This window comes from Salvelinus sp. IW2-2015, linkage group LG4q.1:29 (assembly GCF_002910315.2).
Source record: "Salvelinus sp. IW2-2015 linkage group LG4q.1:29, ASM291031v2, whole genome shotgun sequence".
Classification (NCBI taxonomy): Eukaryota; Metazoa; Chordata; class Actinopteri; order Salmoniformes; family Salmonidae; genus Salvelinus; species Salvelinus sp. IW2-2015.
The window spans coordinates 58084152-58106495 of NC_036842.1; the positions used below are offsets into that span (position 1 = coordinate 58084152).

Here is a 22344-nt window from a genome sequence, read left to right on the forward strand (position 1 = left end):
CGTACAGAAACCTTTGTTTGCAATTTACAGATATCAACGTTTCCTGTGCCTTGTTAAAAGTTAATTTGTGGAATTTCTTTCCTTCTTAATGTGCTTGAGCCAATCAGTTGTGTTGTGACAAGGTAGGGGTGGTATACAGAAGATAGTCCAATTTGGTAAAATACCAAGTCCATATTATGGCAAGAACAGCTCAAATAAGCAAAGAGAAACCACAGTCCATCATTACTTTAAGACATGAAGGTCAGTCAATACGGAAAATGGCAAGAACTTTGAAAGTTTCTTCAGTCGCAAAAACCATCAAGTGCTATGATGAAACTGGCTCTCATGAGGACCGCCACAGGAAAGGAAGACCCAGAGTTACCTCTGCTACAGAGCATAAGTTAATTAGAGTTACCAGCCTCAGAAATTGCAGCCCAAATAAATGCTTCACAGAGTTCAAGTAACAGACACATCTCAACATCAACTGTTCAGAGGAGACTGCATGAATCAGGCCTTCATGGTCAAATTTCTGCAAAGAAAGCACTACTAAAGGACACCAATAAGAAGAAGAGACTTGCTTGGGCCAAAAAACACAAGCAATGGACATTAGACCGGTGGAAATCTGTCCTTTGGTCTGATGATTCAAAATTTGAGATTTTTGTTTCCAATGGTCTTTGTGAGACGCAGAGTAAGTGAACGGATGATCTCCGCATGTGTAGTTCCCACCGTAAAGCATGGAAGAGGAGGTGTGATGGTGTCGGGGTGCTTTGCTGATGACACTGTCTGTGATTTATTTAGAATTCAAGGCACACTTAACCAGCATGGCTACCACAGCATTCTGCAGCGATACGCCATCCCAACTGGTTTGCACTTAGTGGGACTATCATTTGATTTTCAACAGGACAATGACCCAACACACCTCCAGGCTGTGTAAGGGCTATTTTACCAAGAAGGAGAGTGATAGAGTGCTGCATCAAATGACCTGACCTCCACAATCGCCCGACCTCAAACCAATTGAGATGATTTGGGATAAGTTGGACCGCAGAGTGAAGGAAAAGCAGCCAACAAGTGCTCAGCATATGTGGGAACTCTTTCAAGGCTGTTGGAAAAGCATTCCAGGTGAAGCTGGTTGAGAGAATGCCAAGAGTGTGCAAAGCTGCCATTAAGGCAAAGGATGGCTACTTTGAAGAATCTCAAATATAAAATATATTTTGATTTATTTAGTAACTTTTTTGAATCATGTAGTAACTTTTTTGGTTACTACATGATTCCGTATGTGTTATTTCCTAGTTGTGATGGCTTCACTATTATTCTACAATGTAGAAAATTGTAAAAATAAAGAAAAACCCTTCAATGAGTAGGTGTGTCCAAACTTTTGACTGGTACTGTATGTTGAGAGCAGCGTGTGGAAAACAAATGTGTTTATTTATAGAACAGAAGGGGAAGAGACTTGCAGATCCTACAAACAGGTGAGATTTCATGTGTCAAGTTCACTTTTGAATAAAACTGTTCCTTCTTCCCCGGTACAAACTGTTTCCATGGCAACCTGGCTGCCGTCAGCCAGCTGTCCTAATTGAGATAGCGTGGCAAGTTGGAAAATAGTTCCATAAATTCCCAGTATGATCCCATAGATTACCAGCCGTGGTGTCCCGTGTACAGTATCTGAAAGTGATTGCCACTATGTACCGGATCTCATTCAGGATAGCCTCCACACATGGCTCAATGTGTGTGTGTGTGTGTGTGTGTGTGTGTGTGTGTGTGTGTGTGTGTGTGTGTGGTGGTGTGTGCTCGTGTGGTGGGTGTTGTGTGGGTGTGTGTGTGTGTGTGTGTGTGTGTGTGTGTGTGTGGAGAGTCAGTTCAGGTGGTCAGTCCAGTTCAAGTGTTCAGTAGTCTGGATGGCTTGTAGAAAGAAACTCTCTCTGAGCCTCTTGGTATAAGACCTCATGCTCCGATATTGTCAGCCAGATGGTAAGGGGCAGAACAGCTCATGGCTGGGGTGTGTGGGGTCCTTGATGATGCTGCGTGGCTTCCTCAGGCACCATTAGATGTCCTGGACGGATGGGAGTACGGTGCCAGTTATGTACTGAGCGGTCTTCACCACCCACTGGAGGGCCTTACAGTTGTGGACGGAGAAATTCCTGTACCATGCCGTGATTTAACTGGTCTGAACTCTCTCGATGGCGCAGTTGTACTATTTGTAGAGGACCCAGGGTGGAATGCTGAATTTCTTCAGCCACTTTAGGAAGAAGAGATGCTGTTGCCCCCTCTTGACAATAGTGGTGGTGTTTTTAGTCCATGTCCTTTGTTTTGTTGATGTTGATGTTTTGTTGATGTTGAGGGAGAGGTTGACCAATGCTAGTTCAGTTATCTCCTCCCTATAGGCTGACTCAGCGTCATTGGTTATCAGGCCTATAGCCTCATCGAGAACCAGGCTAAAGGGGAAGCCTGGCGAAGTCCATGGCACAAAATCAGCTAAAAAGGGGTGGGAACCAGGTGTAAATCAGTGACACCTCGCAACATGTCAAACCAATCAAATGCCTTGCTTGGGCAGAGCATCAAAGGTTCCCACTAGATTAGTGTCATATGTGCAACAGTGAGTGAGGATAGCCATGAAATAGCAGATTAAAACCCCATCAGATATGTTGGTGTACGCCGTGTTTGTGGTGAACCGTATGACAGTAACAGGAACAAACAACCTTTTGCAAGGTAAATTGTCTTTATTGCGACCAGACTACACACTGGCTTTAGAAGAGATAATGGGACCTGTCAGGGTAAGTGATGGGTTTTCAAAGGCAGTGTGTGTCTCCGGTTGCAATCTTCTACTCAGATATAAAAGAAGTGCCAACGATGTGGAAAGAATGGACTGTTTTGTGAGCAAATTCTAGAGAAAAGATGTGCCGCGGCTGTCTCGACCCAAAGAAGTACGAGGAAACCCCAGAGAGTCTGGCGAGACAAGGCCTTTTCAGGGACCCAGCCCCAGATATAGGAATACAACCTCTACAAGCATCATTTTTTGATGCGTCATCGGCTGTAAGTGACAACACCAAAAGTGATCACCACATGCAGTAGTTAAAGTGCTCTTCCTTCGAACGTAGCTATCTACAGCTAACTTTTGTCAATACCATAGGCCACGCAGCTACAGGTAAACTTTTTCTCGACTTTTTTAAAATGATCCCAGTAGTAATCATTACACTCTTCATAGACTTCAGTCGATCATAGTGACAATTGTAGCCTAAATAATTTATACATAGTTCGTTGTTTTTCCTTGACAATGAAGTAACTGATAAAGCCCATTTTATGTGGCACATACAAAGTTTATATTTGCAAATGTGTTGCCTAATGCTGACGACAGTCTCAGATATTAAAACATTATTTTCCGTTCATTTAAGGTCACTGTTACAACTACTTCTTGTACAAAGTCCTGGATACTTAGAGGTCCTTTGGAAATAATTGGTATATGACTTCACGGTAATCAGCCCAGGGCCATACCAAAGTATTTAATGCAAGTTCCAGGTTTGTCACAAGTTGTTATCAAGAAAGAACTGAATATTGTGACTGAGGAGTGTAGAGAGTTAAAAGTGGACCTGAATACTGCGACACAAGTCCCTCAGCACTGAACGAGTTTATGATATCATGGCACAAGGCAAGACCCAGATGCAGACACAGGAGGCAGATGGTTGCAGTCTTACAATGTTTGTTAATCCAAAAGGAGTAGGCAAGAGAATGGTCGTGGACAGGCAAAAAGGTCAAAACCAGATCAGAGTCCAGGAGGTACAGAGTAGCAGACAGGCTCGTGGTCAAGGCAGGCAGGCGGGTACAAAGTCCAGAAACAGGCAAGGGTCAAAACCGGGAGGACTAGAAAAAGGAGAATAGCAAAAAGCAGGAGAACGGGAAAACCGCTTGTTGACTTGGAAACATACAAGACGAACTGGCACAGAGAGACAGGAAACACAGGGATAAATACACTGGGGAAAATAAGCGACACCTGGAGGGGGTGGAGACAATCACAGGCACAGGTGAAACAGATAAAGTTTTGGATGAGTGGAAAKAGTCAGCCCCAAGATTTCTGGAATTTGTACAATGTGTGAGCACATTCTCCATGACTGTGGCTACAGGAACAAGGTAGAGGCCTTTACACTGCGCAAAGAATTGCAATGGACATGGCAGATGCCACCCTTTTCAGGGCACATTTGAAATGTATGTGTACACCAATATTTCGTAATGCCAAAAAGAGATGTTTTGACCGACTATCCAGGCTCGGTGTGTCCAGGAAGAGTACAATGATAAAATGTAAACAGACTGGCGAGTCATATGGAGTGTCCAGGTCCAGACTGCAGGGTGGGTAACTTGTCCTGACAAAACAACGCAACACAACAATGATGGAATGGTATGTTTAAAGCTATTGAAATGTGTTGATGCAACCACCATAACAACAAGCTACAGTATGATATGTGGCTGTGTATGTTTGCCTTGTTTTTTWATAAWTTTTTTWAATGATTTTTATTAGGATTTTTGACAGTTACTAAGAGAGTAGGAAACGAGTGACAGGGACAGGGGTATAGTGTTGCCGGAGCGTGGCGCTCCCTCACTTTTTTTCAATTCGAGAATACATGGAGCTGGTAACTTTTTCTGGAAAATTAATTCTGATAACTTCTAAATAAATTATATTTCATTACCACAAAATTCCATGAAAAGCCATAGAATGACAAACCATGGAAAATAATCCCAATATGTTTCTATGGGCTTATTTTTGACCTTTTCGCCTGCCTTCCCGCCTTTAGGACAACGACTGGGTCAGTGCTGCCCCCCCAAAAATGTATGTAGGTTACACTGTCCCTCAACATTATCCCTATGTCCCGCATTTGGGTATTTTAAAGGTGGTCACCCTGTATGTGTAGCCCAGTTATGGTTATGGTGACATCATTCTGCAGAGGACACCCATACCAACATGGCCACCCAAAGCCCAAAGGAGCCTGACCGTCTCTGGAAGTTGCTGTAGCCCTGCTTGGCAGTGGTAGAAAAAATACCCAATTGTCATACTTGAGTAAAAGTAAAGATATTAATAGAAAATGACCAGTAAAATACTAGTTGAGTGAAAGTCAAAGTATTTGCTTTTAAGTATACCTAAGTATCAAAAGTAAACGTATTTGTTAAATATACTTAAGTATCAAAAGTAAAAGTATAAATAATTAAAAATTCCTTATTTAGCAAACCAGATGGCACCATTTACTTGTATTTTTTATTTACGGATAGCCAGGGGCAAACTCCAATACTCAGAAATAATTTACAAACGTAGTCTGCCAGATCAGAGGCAGTAAGCATGACCAGAGGATATTCTCTTGATAAGTGGGTGTCAGAGAAAATATATGGAGTAAAAAGTGCATTATTTTCTTTAGGAATGTAGTTAAGTAAAAGTTTAAAAAAGTATAAATAGCAAAGTACAGATGCCCCCCAAAAAACTAGTAGAACATTAAAGTATTTTTACTTAAGTACTTTACACCACTGCTGCTTGGGATATTTAGCCTATTGGTTGAGATGCAAGTGCAGTTGGATGGAAGTTATCCAACCATTATGTAGAAATTATGTTGAATATAATAATAAACTACATTTATTAATCTGACTCTAATATTATGTGAATAAATGCAACAGGCCCTGTGCCTCTCTGGAGGAATATAATGAACATGTGTCTGACTCGCACAGTTTCGCAATTATTAAAAGACTAGATACAAATAGCTAATCCTGGCGACCAATGTTCTAGCATTCATCTATTGAGGCAAGCAGACCAAAAACAACAAACACTAGCACTCAAAACTCACACGGTGGAAACATACAGGAAACTAACAAAAGGAAACAGAAAACACACCTCTCTTAAAGGGGAAACAATCATGAAATAATAAGACACACCTGAGTCCAATAAAAGTCTCTAGGATGGTCTCTGCCACCCTCTAGTGCCAGGAGGAACCATGACAATTAGGCTCGGTTAACATCATTAAGTTATCCTGGCACTGTCCTTTCAGCACCACAAAGGTTGCTCCAATCGTTAAAAAATGTAATCTCATCAAGCATTTTACATAACAGAACCAAGTATCATCGCATAGTAGGCCTATAACGTTACTGTTACACCAAAAACACCTAATTTCTAATAAGATTTTAGGATGGTTAGCTAAGGTTAAATAGTATTTTTGTTTTGTTTAACCTCTTTGGGCTACAGGGGCAGTATTGAGTAGCCTGGATAAAAGGTGCCCATTTCAAACGGCCTCGTACTCAATTCTTGCTCGTACAATATGCATATTATTATTACTATTGGATAGAAAACACTCTCTAGTTTCTAAACCGTTTGAATTATATCTGTGAGTAAAACAGAACTCATTTTGCAGCAAACTTCCTGACAGGAAGTGGAAAATCTGAAATTGATGCTCTGTTCTAGGGCCTGCCTATAAAAATGGGCTTGATATTATTTGTATACATGCACTTCAACGCCTTCCACTAGATGTCAACAGGCAGTGAGAGAAGAAATGGAGTGTTTTACATCATCTGAGGTCGAATAAAAGCTCTTGGCATGACGTGACCCCAATTTCCTGTTTTCTGGAACGCGCGAGAAGTGACCTGGTATTGCTTCTGTGCTGTCGTTATAGACACTAATATCTCCGGCTTTGATTTTATTTGATACATGTGACAATATTCATCGTAAATGTATGTTTTTCCAATATAGTTTTATTAGATTATTGAAATTTTTTCGGGACGTTGGCATGTTGCTTTGTCTGCGTATGTTCAGGAAGGAGAGCTTCGCGCCACTTTGCTAGCTTTCGTGCTAATTGACTGGAAAGAGGACATTCTAAATCCAAACAACGATTGTTCTGGACAAAGGACCCTTGTACAACATTCTGATGGAAGATCATCAAAAGTAGGCCCATTTTATGATGCTATTTCATATATCTGTGAACATGTTGTACTAGTAGTTTGCGCCCAGATTTTTGGGCACTCTTCGCTATAACTAAGCTGGATGTCGTAATGAAGTTATTTTTAGAATTCTAACACGGCGATTGCATTAGGAACTAGTGTATTTCATTTCCTATACAACATGTATTTTTTTGTAATGTTTATGTATAGTTATTTGGTCAGAATATGTGAGTGTCAGAAAAATATCCGGACGTTGTTGGGAAAAATGCTACGTTAGCACAATGTATACCACTGTTTCGGCTCTAATATGCACATTTTCGAACAAACATAAGTGTATGTAAGCCTGATGTTATAGGACTGTCATCTGATGAAGCTTATCAAGGTTAGTCAAAAATTATATATCTTTTGCTGGTTTGTTGATCGCTAACTTTCGCTGCTGGTAAATGGCTGTGTGTTTCTGGCTATTGTGGTAGCTAATATAATGCTTATATTGTGTTTTCGCTGTAAAACACTTAAGAAATCGGAAATATTTGGCTGGAATCAAAGATGCCTGTCTTTCATTTGCTGTACACCATGTATTTTTCAGAAATGTTTTATGATGAGTTTTAGGTATTTGAGTTGGTGTCTGTAATTACTCTGGCTGCTTCGGTGCTATTTCTGACGGTAGCTGTGATGGTAGCTGCAATGTAAAACTGATTTATAGCTCAAATGCACATTTTTCGAACAAAACATAGATTTATTGAATAACATGTTTATAAGACTGTCATCTGATGAAGTTGTTTCTTGGTTAGTTTGGTTGGTTCTGGTTAGTTAGGTTGGGTTTTGTGCATGCTACCTGTGCTGTGAAAAATGTCGTCCTTTTTTGTATTTGGTGGTGAGCTAACATAAATATACGTGGTATTTTCGCTGTAAAACATTTAAAAAATCGGACATGTTGGCTGGATTCACAAGAAGTGTATCTTTTCATATGCTGTATTGGACTTGTTAATGTGTGAAAGTTAAATATTTAAAAAATATATATTTTGAATTTCGCGCCCTGCACTTGAAGTGGCTGTTGTCATATTGCGCCCGGCTTCGGGCTTGCAGCCAAAGAAGTTAATGTGCCAAAATCAAGAGTGCGCCACTAGGCAGGATACAGTCTGTTTTTTGATTTGAAAAAAAATACAAAAAAGGATAATATTTTAACACCGTCTGCTCTAAAACAGTAATTTAAAAGATCTAAATGCATACTTCCATGAAGAGACTGAAATCAACCAAATGAATGGCATGGAGATGCAATTTGGAAGATTCACCTGTAAAGGTGAAAAATTATCATTCACCATGACGGTGATAAAGAAGGTAAAATAAGAAGTTCTCATTTACAACAGCGACCTGGCCAAGATAAAGCAAAGCAGTTCAACACATACAACAACACAGAGTTACACATGGAGTAAACAACACATACAGTTTAATACAGTACAAAAACAAGTTATATTTTAATGTGAGCAAATGAGGTGAGATAAGGGAGGTAAAGGCATAAAAAAGAACACTGTGGCGCAGTAAATACATATAGCATTAAAAAAACACTGGAATTGTAGATTTGCAGTAGGTGAATGTGCAAAGTAGAAATACTGGGGTGCAAGGGAGCAAAATAAATACATAAATACAGTAGGGGGATGAGGTAATTGTTTAGGCTATTTATAGATGGGCTATGTACAGGTGCAGTGATCTGTGAGCTGCTCTGACAGCTGGTGCCTAAAGCTGGTGAGGGAGATAAGTGTTTCCAGTTTCAGAGATTTTTGTAGTTTGTTCCAGTCATTGGCAGCAGAGAACTGGAAGGAGAGGCGGCCAAAGCAGGAATTGGCCCTGGGGGTGACCAGTGAAATACACCTGTTGGAGCGCGTGCTACGGGTGAGTGCTGCTATGGTGACCAGCGAGCTGAGATAAGGTGGGACTTTACCTAGCAGGGTCTTGTAGATGACCTGGAACCAGTGGGTTTGGCGACGAGTATGAAGCGAGGGCCAGCCAACGAGAGTGTACAGGTCGCAGTGGTGGGTAGTACATGGGGCTTTGGTGACAAAACGGATGGCACTGTGATAGACTGCATCCAATTGTGTAAATGACATCGCCGAAGTCGAGGATCGGTAGGATGGTCAGTTTTACGAGGGTATGTTTGGCAGCATGAGTGAAGGATGCGTTGTTGCGAAATAGGAAGCCAATTCTAGATTTAACTTTGGATTGGAGATGTTTGATGTGAGTCTGGAAGGAGAGTTTACAGTCTAACCAGACACCTAGGTATTTGTAGTTGTCCACATATTCTAAGTCAGAACCATCCAGAGTAGTGATGCTGGGCTGTAGGCAGGTGTAGGCAGCGATCGGTTGAAGAGCATGCATTTAGTTTTACTTGTATTTAAGAGCAGTTGGAGGCTACGGAAGGAGAGTTGTATGGCATTGAAGCTCGTCTGGAGGGTAGTTAACACAGTGTCCAAAGAAGGGCCAGAAGTATACAGAATGGTGTCGTCTGCGTAGAGGTGGATCAGACACTCACCAGCAGCAAGAGCGACATCATTGATGTTTACAGAGAAAAGAGTTGGCCCAAGAATTGAACCCTGTGGCACCCCCATAGAGACTGGCAGAGGCCCAGACAACAGGCCCTCCGATTTGACACACTGAACTCTATCGGAAAAGTAGTTGGTGAACCAGTCGAGGCAATCAGTTGAGAAACCGAGGCTGTTGAGTCTGCTGATGAGGATGTGGTGATTGACAGAGTCGAAAGCCTTGGCCAGGTCAATGAATACGGCTGCACAGTATTGTTTCTTATCGATGGAGGTTAAGATATCGTTTAGGACCTTGAGCGTGGCTGAGGTGCACCCATGACCAGCTCTGAAACCAGATTGCATAGTGGAGAAGGTACGGTGGGATTGGAAATGGTCGGTAATATGTTTGTTAACTTGGCTTTCGAAGACCTTAGAATGTTAATAAATGTTTTGAACACCTTTACCGCTCCCTGACAGTCCATCCCCTGGATCTGAGGAGAGACCCTCTCAACTGAAAAATGATCAAATAGTATGAATGAAATAACTTCCAAAATCATGAACTATTTTGGGTGTAATATGCAGCTAGATTGGGCTGATATTGGGCATTCTTTGAAATAAGCAACATTTGAATTAATTAACTTTATTCTGAGCTCCTTTCATAGGCCTATGCAAGGATAAATCCATATCGACTTACAAGTGACATCTTCGAACGGAGTATAACACCTCACATCATTTCACTAGAACAAAAAAAAGGACTACCACTGGATCATAATGGTCCAGTGATTGTCAGGAACGTGTTGGTGCAGATCACCTCTACAGCTCAGTCCTTGAAGTTCCTATATACAAATTTGAGCCAAACATTGAAGACAAAATACCTCAGGAACTAATTCAAAGACATGTCATTGTGAGACAGGTACTACAATTTCAGCACTACCAGTATAATGATAAATGGCACTTACCTAACAAATCAGATGTAATTACTTTAGGGCTACTGGATGAAGATGAAAGACAGTCAAAAGACATGATGAGGACGATTAAACTACTTAATGAACGTTATGTCCCATGTTCTTCCATAGAAGTAGATGGCAAGATCGCTCAGACCCTGCTTGTGAAGTTGACATTAACAGGTGATCATTTGACAAAACAAAATGCAAATGCTGTAATTGGACATTTGAAAAATGCCGTTGAACCCATGAACAAAGTGGAAGGCTTATTGCCTGCTGTTGCGGACTTCAACTGCGCAATTCACTGAATACAGGGAGTTCTACAAGACCTCATCCAACGGAGAAATGGGAACTCTCTACCAATTAAGGAACATGGTGAACAGAATAAATGTGACTCAAAGTGCAGTTAGAGATAATTACAGACCATCTGAATGGTTTAAAGATGTAAAAGATGGCGCAGCTACATCATCACGGCTACAGTCCATTACTTTGACATGGCTTCAGTGCAGGACACAATACCGACATAGTCCACCAGAAGATGTCACATCTGCCACAGAACAACAGAAGTGGTTTGATGCTCAGATGTTTGCCATAGTAAACACCCATGTCATGAACAATGACAGCGATGATCACCCCCAACCTAGTGGAGAAAAGCCAAACACATGACAAACAACCACAGACGCTGACCTGTCACTATCCTGGCTATAGCCATRCAGCCTTCTGAACTCAGAAACAACTGAGTCACCATCAGCGAAAAGAAGATATCACAAGATATCAGTTGTCGATAATCAAGCTAAAATTGAAGCCAGATCTAAAAATAAACACTGAAAACACAGTTGAGGCACTTTTCAGTTATCGCAGTGGCCTGCTGAAAGGGTCACTCCCAGAAAGAAACTTTCTAGATTCTATACACGAGGGTTATGYAGAGAGAACCTGCAGGCTGTGGAAATTCAAAATGCTGCATTTTAGACAAGCCGGGAGAACAAAATATAGCCTAGAGGGTCTGAAACTGCAGTTTGATCTAGCACTATACAGCCCCATTTTGTCTCATAGACTCCAGTGGAGCAGTGAATACAGATGGTGGATCAGGAAACAACATAACGTTTGACTTGAACTGCAAACACCATGTGCGCCTCACAAAAGATCTCATCCAACATCAAGGGTCCAGCAGGACCATTGGAGTCAGCAGGACCATTGGAGTCAGATAAAGACTGTGAGCTGAAGCCAGAGTCTGGAAAGCACTCAACTCTAAATACATCTGAGGTCATCAATGTCGTGACTTGACTAATATTAATCGGAAGCCTATATTTATCTAATCACCTAAATGTGTTTAATTGTTACCCTATTAGATTAATCAGGTAACAATTAACTCAATAGGATCTGGGGCACCACGAGAGCTAATTAAATGGTAACACAGTATAAACATGCACACTTAATATGTTAAAAGCAGGTCCCTAGCGGAATGGAGAGGTGGTGGGGGGGAGAGAGACACTTAACCTTGGTACATTTAGAAACTACTCTCACTTACAGTAGTCATATACTTTGCCCACAAACCGCTGCACTCTTCGAGTAAGAAATCATGAATGTATTTACGTGAAATGCCTTGCTTCACGCCCCCCATCTCACTTTTCYGCGGCGATTCCTTGAGCATTCAGAACACAAACCTGATCCTCAATTATTGACATCAGAGGAGAAACTACAATTACCATCGATTTCTCCACTTTCAATTTAAATAAAACGCAGACTGTCGCCCACACTTGATACACTAAACTTTAACCATAGCCTGTAGGTAGACACACCATGTCTCTTTTCTTTAGTAGAGTGTTCAAGTAGAGGAGTTTTGTGTATAGAGCACACTTCTGGCAAAACAGAATAACAATTTTCCTCAATTTTTTTCTGCAATTTTCTGCAATGTTGCAAACTAGCTAGCATACGGAAACAACTTTCTACAAAATGTGCCCTACCCAGTCAGAAAACAGTGATAAACATAACATCAACGGGTGTGTGGGGGAGGGTTCTTGGAATATAACATCCAATCAAAATCTTGTCGCTTTGAGCCAGCCGACCATTCAAACCGTTTTTGCAATACAAAATTCTCCAGACCTCCCAAGGTCAACAACATGATTTTGGAGGTATGGCAAAGTGAGACCATCAGGGCTACAACCGTGGTGTCGTCAGCAAACTTGATGATGGAGTTGGTGTCGTGCAGAGCCGAAGGGCTGAGGATACACCCCTGGGGGACCCTGTGTTAAGAGTCGGTGTTGTTGCCAATCCTCACAGCCTGTGGTCTGCCCGTCAGGAAGTCCAGGATCCAGTTGCAGGTTGGTGTCCAGACCGAGGTTCTGAGCTTTGTCGAGCTTGGCGAGAACAATAGTGTTTAATGCTGAACTGTAGTCAGTGAACAGCGTTCTCACATACTGTAGGTGTTCCTCTTGTCCAGATGTGTCATGTGTGAATAGCGATGGAAATGGCATCTTCCGTGGATCTGTTGAAGCGGTAGGCAAATTGGAGTGGGTCCAGTGTGCCTGGCCTGCTGAACATGATGTGGGCCATGACTAGCCTCTCAAAGCACTTCATGATGACCGGGGTAAGTATGACGGGGCCCTTGTCTAACATTGTAAAGCTATAGAGACCAGGCTGGCTTGTTTTGGAGGGAAAAACTCTGAGTATCTGTATACAGATTTACACTGTAATCCCACACCGACATGATCTTATGGACACAGTGCAGTGCAATATTTCTCACTTAACGCCACATTTACCAATGAAACATGTTTCATTCTACTTTAGTGAAAACAAAATCAAGTTCTGATTATATTCCGATATGTCTGCCTTGTTTGGTGAGAGCGAGCAGCACAGGTTCGTGTGGATGACTGCTATGCTATCAACAGAGTGTTATGTTTACTGTGGAGCTAATCTTCAGTATACACAGGATAGGTCACCATCTGTTGCCATGTACACTGTTTGCCCTCCTGGCTGTGTTCTGTAAATGCTACCTTTAGAGATGGCCGGCAGCATGGCAACATCTGTAATGTTAAAACAGCTTGCCAGTGACATACAAGGCAGAGTCCAGATGGCATTGTGCATACACTCTGCCTGCTATTGAGACTAAATCATGATCTCATAGTAGTCTACAGACACTGTTCTCATATCAGACCTGGGTTCAAATACTATTTCAAATATTAATTCCTTAATTCCTTGTCATACATTCCATGAAAGTATTCAGATAGTTTTTATTTGAGACAAGTAGTTGAATATTTTAATGRATTTGAAAATACTCAAATACATTCCCATGCATTTAACCCAGGTATTTGAAAATACTCTCATATACAATTTGATATACTATTTTGTTTTTACAAATAACCAATCAAATACTGAAGTAAAAGTACTTGTTTGGACTGTGTATTTGAAAATACTTAAATAAAACAGAAAAAAAGTGGAAATGATGACCACTGACAAAAGTGTAGCTAAGGAAAATACTTTTTCATCATTTTGTAACCTGGTTAAAGACAGAACAATGTCTCTCTGCTCTTCACTTTGTCTAATAAATTACCATGGCAACTAGAAGTAGATAGAATTGCCCTGGTTAAGCTATCTATGCCGACTGGTTTCCCACTTTCTCCAACCAGTTCAGACTGCTGCATATTGCCTTATTATACTGTAGTTCTATGGTAATAATGACACCCACAATGGTGCTAACTGGTTTGAACTGACAGTATTAGTCAGAGACACCACCAGTTAAGGTCACATTATCTACAAAACAATTAGCATTGCTAGCACAGCAGCAAAAGGCAGATTTTGAATGGTGTTTGATTAAGATGTTTTAGCATTTGTCTTATGTGTCTCAAGTAGGCAAGTATAAACGTAAACAGTTTTATGTATAAGGGACTGCTTATCAAAAGGTCTGTGAATGTTTCTGGCAAGAAGGCCACCAAAACTTTGTGGTGATTATTATAATTTAAAAAAAGTCTATTCATCTATGTCTCTACTCTTATTGATCCCTATGCACCTGTGAGAGAGGACAACCCAGCCATCTTTTTATACACATAATCCCTTTTTAATATGTACTTTGTGTAATGATGGGAGGCTTGACTTTTCAGATACCGCTCCAATTACTTGAATCCCAGTCAAAGCTTCCTCTTGTTCTAGTGCTTCCTCCTCTTGTTCTAGTGCTTCCTCCTCTTGTTCTTGTGCATCGCCCCGGAGCGTGTGAAAGTGTATACTGACTGCACCTCTCCCTGTGTGATATGATAGTCTATTTGCCAGACGCAACACTTCATGGTGATTCAGCAGCTCATCTACCGGCTCTGAGTGGCAGCGCTTATCATGATTACTTAGAGCCAGGGCAGAGGACATTATGCCACAAACTCAACCATCCTCTTCAACTCTCGTGGATTGAAAGTAGACAGAACATCCACTCGAGCATGGTGTTATTTGTAGCACACAAACAACACATGAAATGCAAAATATGAGCAGAAATATTTATACAAGAGATGTGAACTCGTTCTCTTACATTACAGATCTTCTGGATTGAAGTCTCCCTTATTGCCGTTTTTATGGGAAATGGCTGTTGATAAGATGGGAGCATTTTTCTCTCAGCTTGGTGCCTGTCATCACAGCAGGCCTCTCGCTGTTAATAAGCGGATGTGCTTGGGGAAACTCCCTGGACCACACAACTGCAACACCAGAGGAATTATGGAATATGACAATTACAAGTAAGTAAGGCTCCCCACTTATCCAATTTTTGTGTGAGAATAACACTGAAGAGATTAGAGAAATATGGCGAGATTTCATTTCACAGCAGTTCATTTCACCATTGTCCACATGAAAAAATACTAGTATATTTAAGCAATAAGGCACAAGGGGGTGTGGTATATGGCCAATATACCATGGCTAAGGGCTGTTCTTATGCACAACGCATCGTGGATATTGCCATGACGCATCGTGGCCATATACCACAAACCCTCGAGGTGCCTTATTGCTATTATAAACTGGTAAACATAATAAGAGCAGTAACAATACATGTTTTGTCATACTAGTGGTATGCGGTCTGATATACCACGGCTGTCAGCCAGTCAGCATTCAGTGCTCAAACCACCCAGTTTATAATATGGTGTAAGTACTATAGCATTCACTGTAGTGTTTTTTCGGACTAACTAAAGTCTGCAAAGCACTACAGTGAATTCTGTAGTATACTGTATGTTATGTAGTATTTTTGCACACTATAATATACTGTAGTATTTACTGTAGTGTTTTTGCAGACATTACTGTAATATTTACTATAGTGTTTTTATTTGATTATCTTTGACATAGAAGTGGAGGCTTTCTCCTTCAGGAAACCTACTGGAGAAATACTTAAAGAGCACATTTTCCATAACCTGTAGGTAGGTAGGGCCGGGGTCTGAACGGAAAGTTCAGAGCTTCTGGTCTTTTCTATAACCTGTAGGTAGGTAGGTAGGTAGGTAGGTAGGTAGGTAGGTAGGTAGGTAGGTAGGTAGGTAGGACTGGAGTCTGATTGGCTAATTCAGAGCTTCTGCTCTTTTCTATCCATGTCATCTCATGGGATGAGAGGAGAAAGCAAGGCAGGCAGGGGCAAGGAGGAAGGGCAGGGTTAACTCGAGGCTTGGTATTAAGGGTGCGTTAGAGTCGGTGTTCGTGGGTCATAATCAAAACGCAACCGGCTAACTTATTTCCCAACATGATTTTTATTAAAACAAACTTGAATAAGTTAAAATATATGAATGCTAAGAAGTAAGGCCTTTTAAGACAATCTTAGATTAGCTGAAATAAAAGGATAATTATTATTTTATAAAGGAAAGAATTGCCAACGAGATGAGTTAAAAGTAGTTAGTGGGAGAGTAGTTAGAATAGTAAAGGAGTTTAGGAAGGAAGAAGCGCAAAGAACTGTTTGTAGATGCCAATAGTCATGTTTAGGATGTGTAAGGGTGAGGATACTAACCCAGACTAGGTTAAGGGTTGGGGGTAGGGGAAAGATGACATGTTAATTGGGGTTATGTTTATAAGTGAGGTATGATGATGTGGGATGTGAGGTTGTGTTTGTATCAATCTGGCTTTGACTTCTGGAGCATGATTGACGGAGGTGTTTCTGTGGCCCATTGTGCTTCTTGTACAGTTTCTCGAGGAATGGGTTATGGATTGCTCTGTTCAGGTATTTCTGTCCTATTATTGCTTGTCCGTCTTTGACGGCCTGATTCCGGATATATGATGGATGTATTTGTTGTTGATGTATATGGGTATTCTGAAGGCCAGTTTTATTTCTCGGTTCAAATCAAATTTTATTTGTCACATACACATGGTTAGCAGATGTTAATGCGAGTGTAGCGAAATGCTTGTGCTTCTAGTTCCGACCATGCAGTAATATCTAACAAGTAATCTAATTCAACAATTTCACAACAACTACCTTGTACACACAAGTGTATAAGTTTGCAGACGACACTAGTGGTAGGCTTGATTACCAACAACGACGAGACTGCCTGCAGGGAGGAGGTGAGGGCCCTCGGAGTGTGGTGTCAGGAAAATAACCTCACACTCAACGCCAACAAAACAAAGGAGATGATCGTGGACTTCAGGAAACAGCAGAGGGAGCACCCCCCTATCCACATCGATGGGAAAGTAGGGGAGAGGGGAGTAAGTTTTAAGTTCCTCGGCGTACACATCACGGACAAACTGAATTGGTCCACCCACACAGACAGCGTGGTGAAGAACCTCAGGAGGCTGAAGAAATTTGGCTTGTCACCAAAAGCACTCACAAACCTTTACAGATGCACAATCGAGAGCATCCTGTCGGGCTGTATCACCGCTTAGTACGGCAACTGCTCCGCCCACAACCGTAAGGCTCTCCAGAGGGTAGTGAGGTCTGCACAACGCATCACCGGGCGCAAACTACCTGCCCTCCAGGACACCTACACCACCCGATGTCACAGGAAGGCCATAAAGATAATCTGCGCCTTCTTCACCACGCTGTCTGTGTTGGTGGACCATTTCAGTTTGTCCGTGATGTGTACACCGAGGAACTTAAAACTTTCCACCCTCTCCGCTACTGTCCTGTCGATGTGGATAGGGGGCTGCTCCTATGTATGGATTCTTTGCAGTCGGGTTCATTTGTGGTGTGAAGGCTGTGATCCAGACGAGTAGTACGTATTCGAAGAGTGATCTGCTTTAGCTAAAATATACTTTTAAAATGGTTTCAGGTGCTGCTCCATGTTTCCTTCCACAAAGTGCTTCTTCCGTCCTTCTCTCTCAATGTTCCCAATGTGGATCATCCACAATATGTTGCTCTCAAATGTAACCCCCAGGAACATATTTTAGATTTTTATTGTTTCAATGTACAATTTGAGGACTATGGGTTTCTTTTATTTGAGGTTTGCATTTCTGGTGAATAGGATCCACTGTGTTTTTTTTAAAGGTTTGGCGGTTATGGAGGAAGCTTGACATTTATGTTTCTGATTGAGTGCGGGAGTTGGAGATTGGTGTCTGTTAGTCTATGACCCGGTCCACTGTGCCACATTTTTATCAAATGACTTTTCTACCAAAGTAAACAGTTGAAAAATGTCTTACAATATTTTAAGACCATCAGCATACATTTTATGTTGTTGATCTGTTTCTTCGGAAGCCTGCCTGGTGTACTCCAAGAAGGACCCTGTCTTCTACATGGCAGCTTATTCTGGCGGTGAGTACCCTTTCAAATAGTTTCCCCACATGGATGAGGAAGCGGATTCGTCGATAACTTGACACATTCTGTCAGTCTTTGCCAGGTTTGTGGATCATGGTGACAACTGCTGTTTTCCAGGGTTGTGGGAAGTGGCCGAGACATGAGGTTGGAGAGCAGGTGCTGGAATTGTTCAGGTGCTTGTTTTAGTAGTATGGTGTCAATGTTGTCTTCCCCAGGTGCTTTTCTTTTCATTTTCTTTAAGTGTCCTGATTTCTGTGAGAATCACAACTCTGATGAGTGGCTGGTCTGCTGGTGCCAGGGAAGAGGTAAGTGTCAGTTGAGAGTTAAGTGGTGTTTTTGTGATTGTTACAGCATGTATGAGTTGGTGGTCTGCTGGAATCAGGAGTGAGGTAAGTGTCGGATGGCAGGTGAGTGGTGTTGCTCTTTGTATTTCTGTTTAATTTTGGGGGGTTGTTGGGGCAGGAGTGCACATTTTGTAGATGTTATTTTCTTCGTTATTCTCTATGGGTTGACCCTGGGCCATTAGTGGCGATATCGAGTTGTTACTGTGTTTCCATTAATAGTATTTATTTTCTGCCAGGTGTGTGAGTTGGAGTCTTTGTCAAGCTGTTTGTACAGTGCATTCCATGTATTCTGGTAATGCAGGGTAAGTTTGATGTGGTTCTGGAGCTGGTTTATTTATGTTTTGGTGTGGGGGGTATCTGGTCTTGATGGATCTTCTCCTTCATTTTCTTTTGTATTTGATAAGGTGGAGGAGGTGAGTTGGGAGTTGTTGTGGTTAGAAGGATGGTCTCCTCCCAGGCCTGGATGAGGACATTCCCCAGCCTCTCCGCTAGCTGATCCAGCATCTGAGGTTTCTCTGTGACTGTAATGTTTATGTTGTTTGCGACACACTGTCTGTAGTTCTCCCAATTTGTTTTCTTATAGTTGTATCTTTGTTTTGCAGATGCTTGTTGGAGGGAAAAGGAGGTGAGGATGGGAAGGTGGTCAATTCCGACTTCATGGCTGATGGAAAAGTTAAGGAGTTTGGCAGCCAGGTCTGGGGAGCAGAGGACTAGGTCAAGGATATCTGCAGTGGAAGTGGAGGAGTGGATGTGCGTGGGCTAGTCGTTATTGATGATGGTGAGGTTTGTATTCTTGAGGATTTTCTTTCCCAGACTGGTTTGTGGTGTTACAGTTGAAGTCTGTGTTTTTGTCATTAAAATCTCTGATGCTGATGGTGTCGTCGTTGTTTTCTGAGAGAGCAGGGATTCGTTTTTCTGAGGGTGTTATTGTGAGTGGACAGTGATGTAGTGTGTGCATTTCAAATGACTTGCAGCTATGTACTCGTTATTGTTGAAATTTTCTTTTGCGAAATCTAAAACAGCTTCAGAGTATTCAACGCCTTCCTTTAAAAGCTGTGCCACAACCCCCTCCAGGGATCCGAAAACATGTGGTTGTGCTTAACAAAGTTTCATTTATGGAAGCGATCATCACATTGTTTTCTTGGAGTAATTGGATCAGTTCTTCTTGATTGCTTCTTATACCTCTGATGTTGTTATGTAAAAAGATGGTTGGGGTAGCCATCTAGTTATTAAAAGGCAATAAAACTTTGAAAGGTGAGTATAATGTGGTGAGACTGGTTAAGAGGTTAAAAAGTAGTGAGTCTCTTTAAGACCCCCAAAACTAAATGTAATCTTAAAAGTCTGAGTGCCTCATGATGCTGTGTGGGACACAATTAAAGCTGCAATATGTTAATTTTTGGGCYACCCAACTAAATTCACATAGAAATGTTAGTTATAGATCTGTCATTCTCATTGAAAGCAAGTCTAAGTGGTGGTAAATCTGTTCTGTGAGCTATTTCTATCCCCCCACTCTTAAGTTTTTTTTTTGCGTCTTTTACTGTCGGTTTTGTACACCAGCATCAAAAGAGGTTGGAAAAAAATGGTAATGAAAATATATTTCACAGCGGTTTAGATGGTACAATGATTCTTTACACTATAATAACATATTTTCTCAAATAAACTGAAATTAGTCGACGTGGGCCGCTCCCGAGAACTGTATGCTCTCGTTCTTCCGTGACCGACGTGTGTAAACCATTTAAGTGTGTTAACCCTCGCAAGGCTGCCGGCCCAGATGGCATCCCTAACCGCGTCCTCAGAGCATGCGCTGAAAAGCTGAAAGGAGTGTCTACGGACATATTCAATCTCTCCCTATCCCAGTCTGCTGTCCCCACTTGCTTCAAGATGTCCACCATTGTTCCTGTACCCAAAAAAAGCAAAGGTAACTGAAATGACTATCGCCCTGTAGCTCTCACTTCATGAAGTGCTTTGAGAGGATAGTTAAGGATCACATCATCTCCACCTTACTTGACAACTTAGACCTACTTCAATTTGCATACCGCCCCAATAGATCCACAGATGATGCAATCACCATCGCGTTGGACACATCCTTATCCAATCTGGACAAGAGGAAAACCTATGTAAGAATGCTGTTCATTGGTTAGAGCTCAGCCTTCAACACCATAGTACCCTCCAAGCTCATCATTAAGCTTGGGGCCCTGGGTCTGAACCCCGCCCTGTGCAACTGGGTCCTGGAAATCCTGACGGGCCTCCCCCAGGTGGTGAAGGTAGGAAACCTCACCTCTACTCCCCTGATCATCAACACAGGAGCCCCACAAGGGTGTGTGCTCAGCCCCGTCCCATACTCCCCGTTCACCCATGACTGCGTGGCCACGCACGCCTCCAACTCAATCATCAAGTTTGCAGAAGAGACACAGTAGTAGGCCTGATTACCAACAATGATGAGACATCCTACAGGGAGGAGGTGAGGGCTCGGGGTGGAGTGGTGCCAGGAAAATAACCTCTCCCTCAACATCAACAAAACAAAGGAACTGATCGTGGACTTCAGTTGACAGCAAAGAGAGCATGCCCCCATCAACATCGACGGGGCCGCAATGGTGAAGGTAAAAAGCTTCTTGGGACACATCATTGTCAATCTGAAATGGTCCACCCACAATGATAGTGTGGTGTAGAAGTTGCAACAGCGCCTCAGGAGGCTGAAGACATTTGGCTTAGTTCCTAAGACCCTCACAAACTTATACAGATAAACAATTGAGAGCATCCTGTAATGCTGCATCACTGCCTGGTACGGCAACTGCACCGCCAGCAACCACAGGGCTCTCCAGCGGGTGGTGAGGTCTGCCCAATGCATTACCGGGGGCACACTGCCTGCCCTCCAGGACACCTACAGCACCTGATGTCACAAAAGGCCAAAATATCATCAGTGACAACAACCACCCAAGCCAGGGCCTGTTCACCCCGCTATCATCCAGAAGGTGAGGTCAGTAAAGGTGGATCAAAGCTGGGACTGAGAAGTTGTTTTTCAGTCTCTATCTCAAAGCCATCAGACTGTTAAATAGCCATCACTAGCTGGCTTATCATCACTAGCCGGCTACCACCCAGTTACTCAACCCTGGACCTTAGAGGCTGCTGCCCTGTGTACATAGACATGGAATCACTGGTCACTTTAATAATGAAACACTGGTCACTAATAATGTACTCATGTCATATGTACAGTAGAAGCAAATCAATCCCAGAACAACGGCAAAGGACCTTGTGAAGATGCTGGAGGAAATGGGTACGACAGTATCTATATCCACAGTAAAACAAGTCCTATATCGACATAACCTGAAAGGCCGCTCAGCAAGGAAGAAGCCACTGCTCCAAAACCGCCATAAAAAAGCCAGACTACAGTTTTCAACTGCACATGGGGACAAAGATCGTACTTTTCGGAGAAATGTCCTCCAGTCTGACAGGAAAAAAATAGAACTGTTTGGCCATAATGACCATTGTTATGTTTGGAGGAAAAAGGGGGATGCTTGCAAGCCGAAGAACACCATCCCAACCGTGAAGCACGGGGGTGGCAGCATCATGTTGTGGGGGTGCTTTGCTGCAGGAGGGACTGGTGAATTTCACAAAATAGATGGCATCATGAGGTAGGGAAATGTGGATATATTGAAGCAACATCTCAAGTCATCAGTCAGGAAGTTAAAGCTTGGTCGCAAATGGGTCTTCCAAAATGGACAATGACCCCAAGCATACTTCCAAAGTTGTGGCAAAATGGCTTAAGGACAACAAAGTCAAGGTATTGGAGTGGCCATAACAAAGCCCTGACCTCAATCCTATAGACAATTTGTGGGTAGAACTGAAAAAGCGTGTGCGAGCAAGGAGGCCTACAAAGCTGACTCAGTTACACCAGCTCTGTCAGGAGGAATGGGCCAAAATTCACCCAACTTATTGTGGGAAGCTTGTGGAAGGCTACCCGAAACGTTTGA

At 42.2% G+C, this 22344-nt stretch overlaps 1 non-coding gene across 1 annotated transcript; it reads right to left on the reverse strand.

Annotated features, from left to right (window-relative positions):
• Positions 1–15653: 15653 nt before the first annotated feature.
• On the reverse strand, positions 15654–15706 carry LOC111962905 (U7 small nuclear RNA). Its single transcript, XR_002877190.1, has one exon. It is a non-coding gene; the product is annotated as a U7 small nuclear RNA (small nuclear RNA).
• Positions 15707–22344: the final 6638 nt, after the last annotated feature.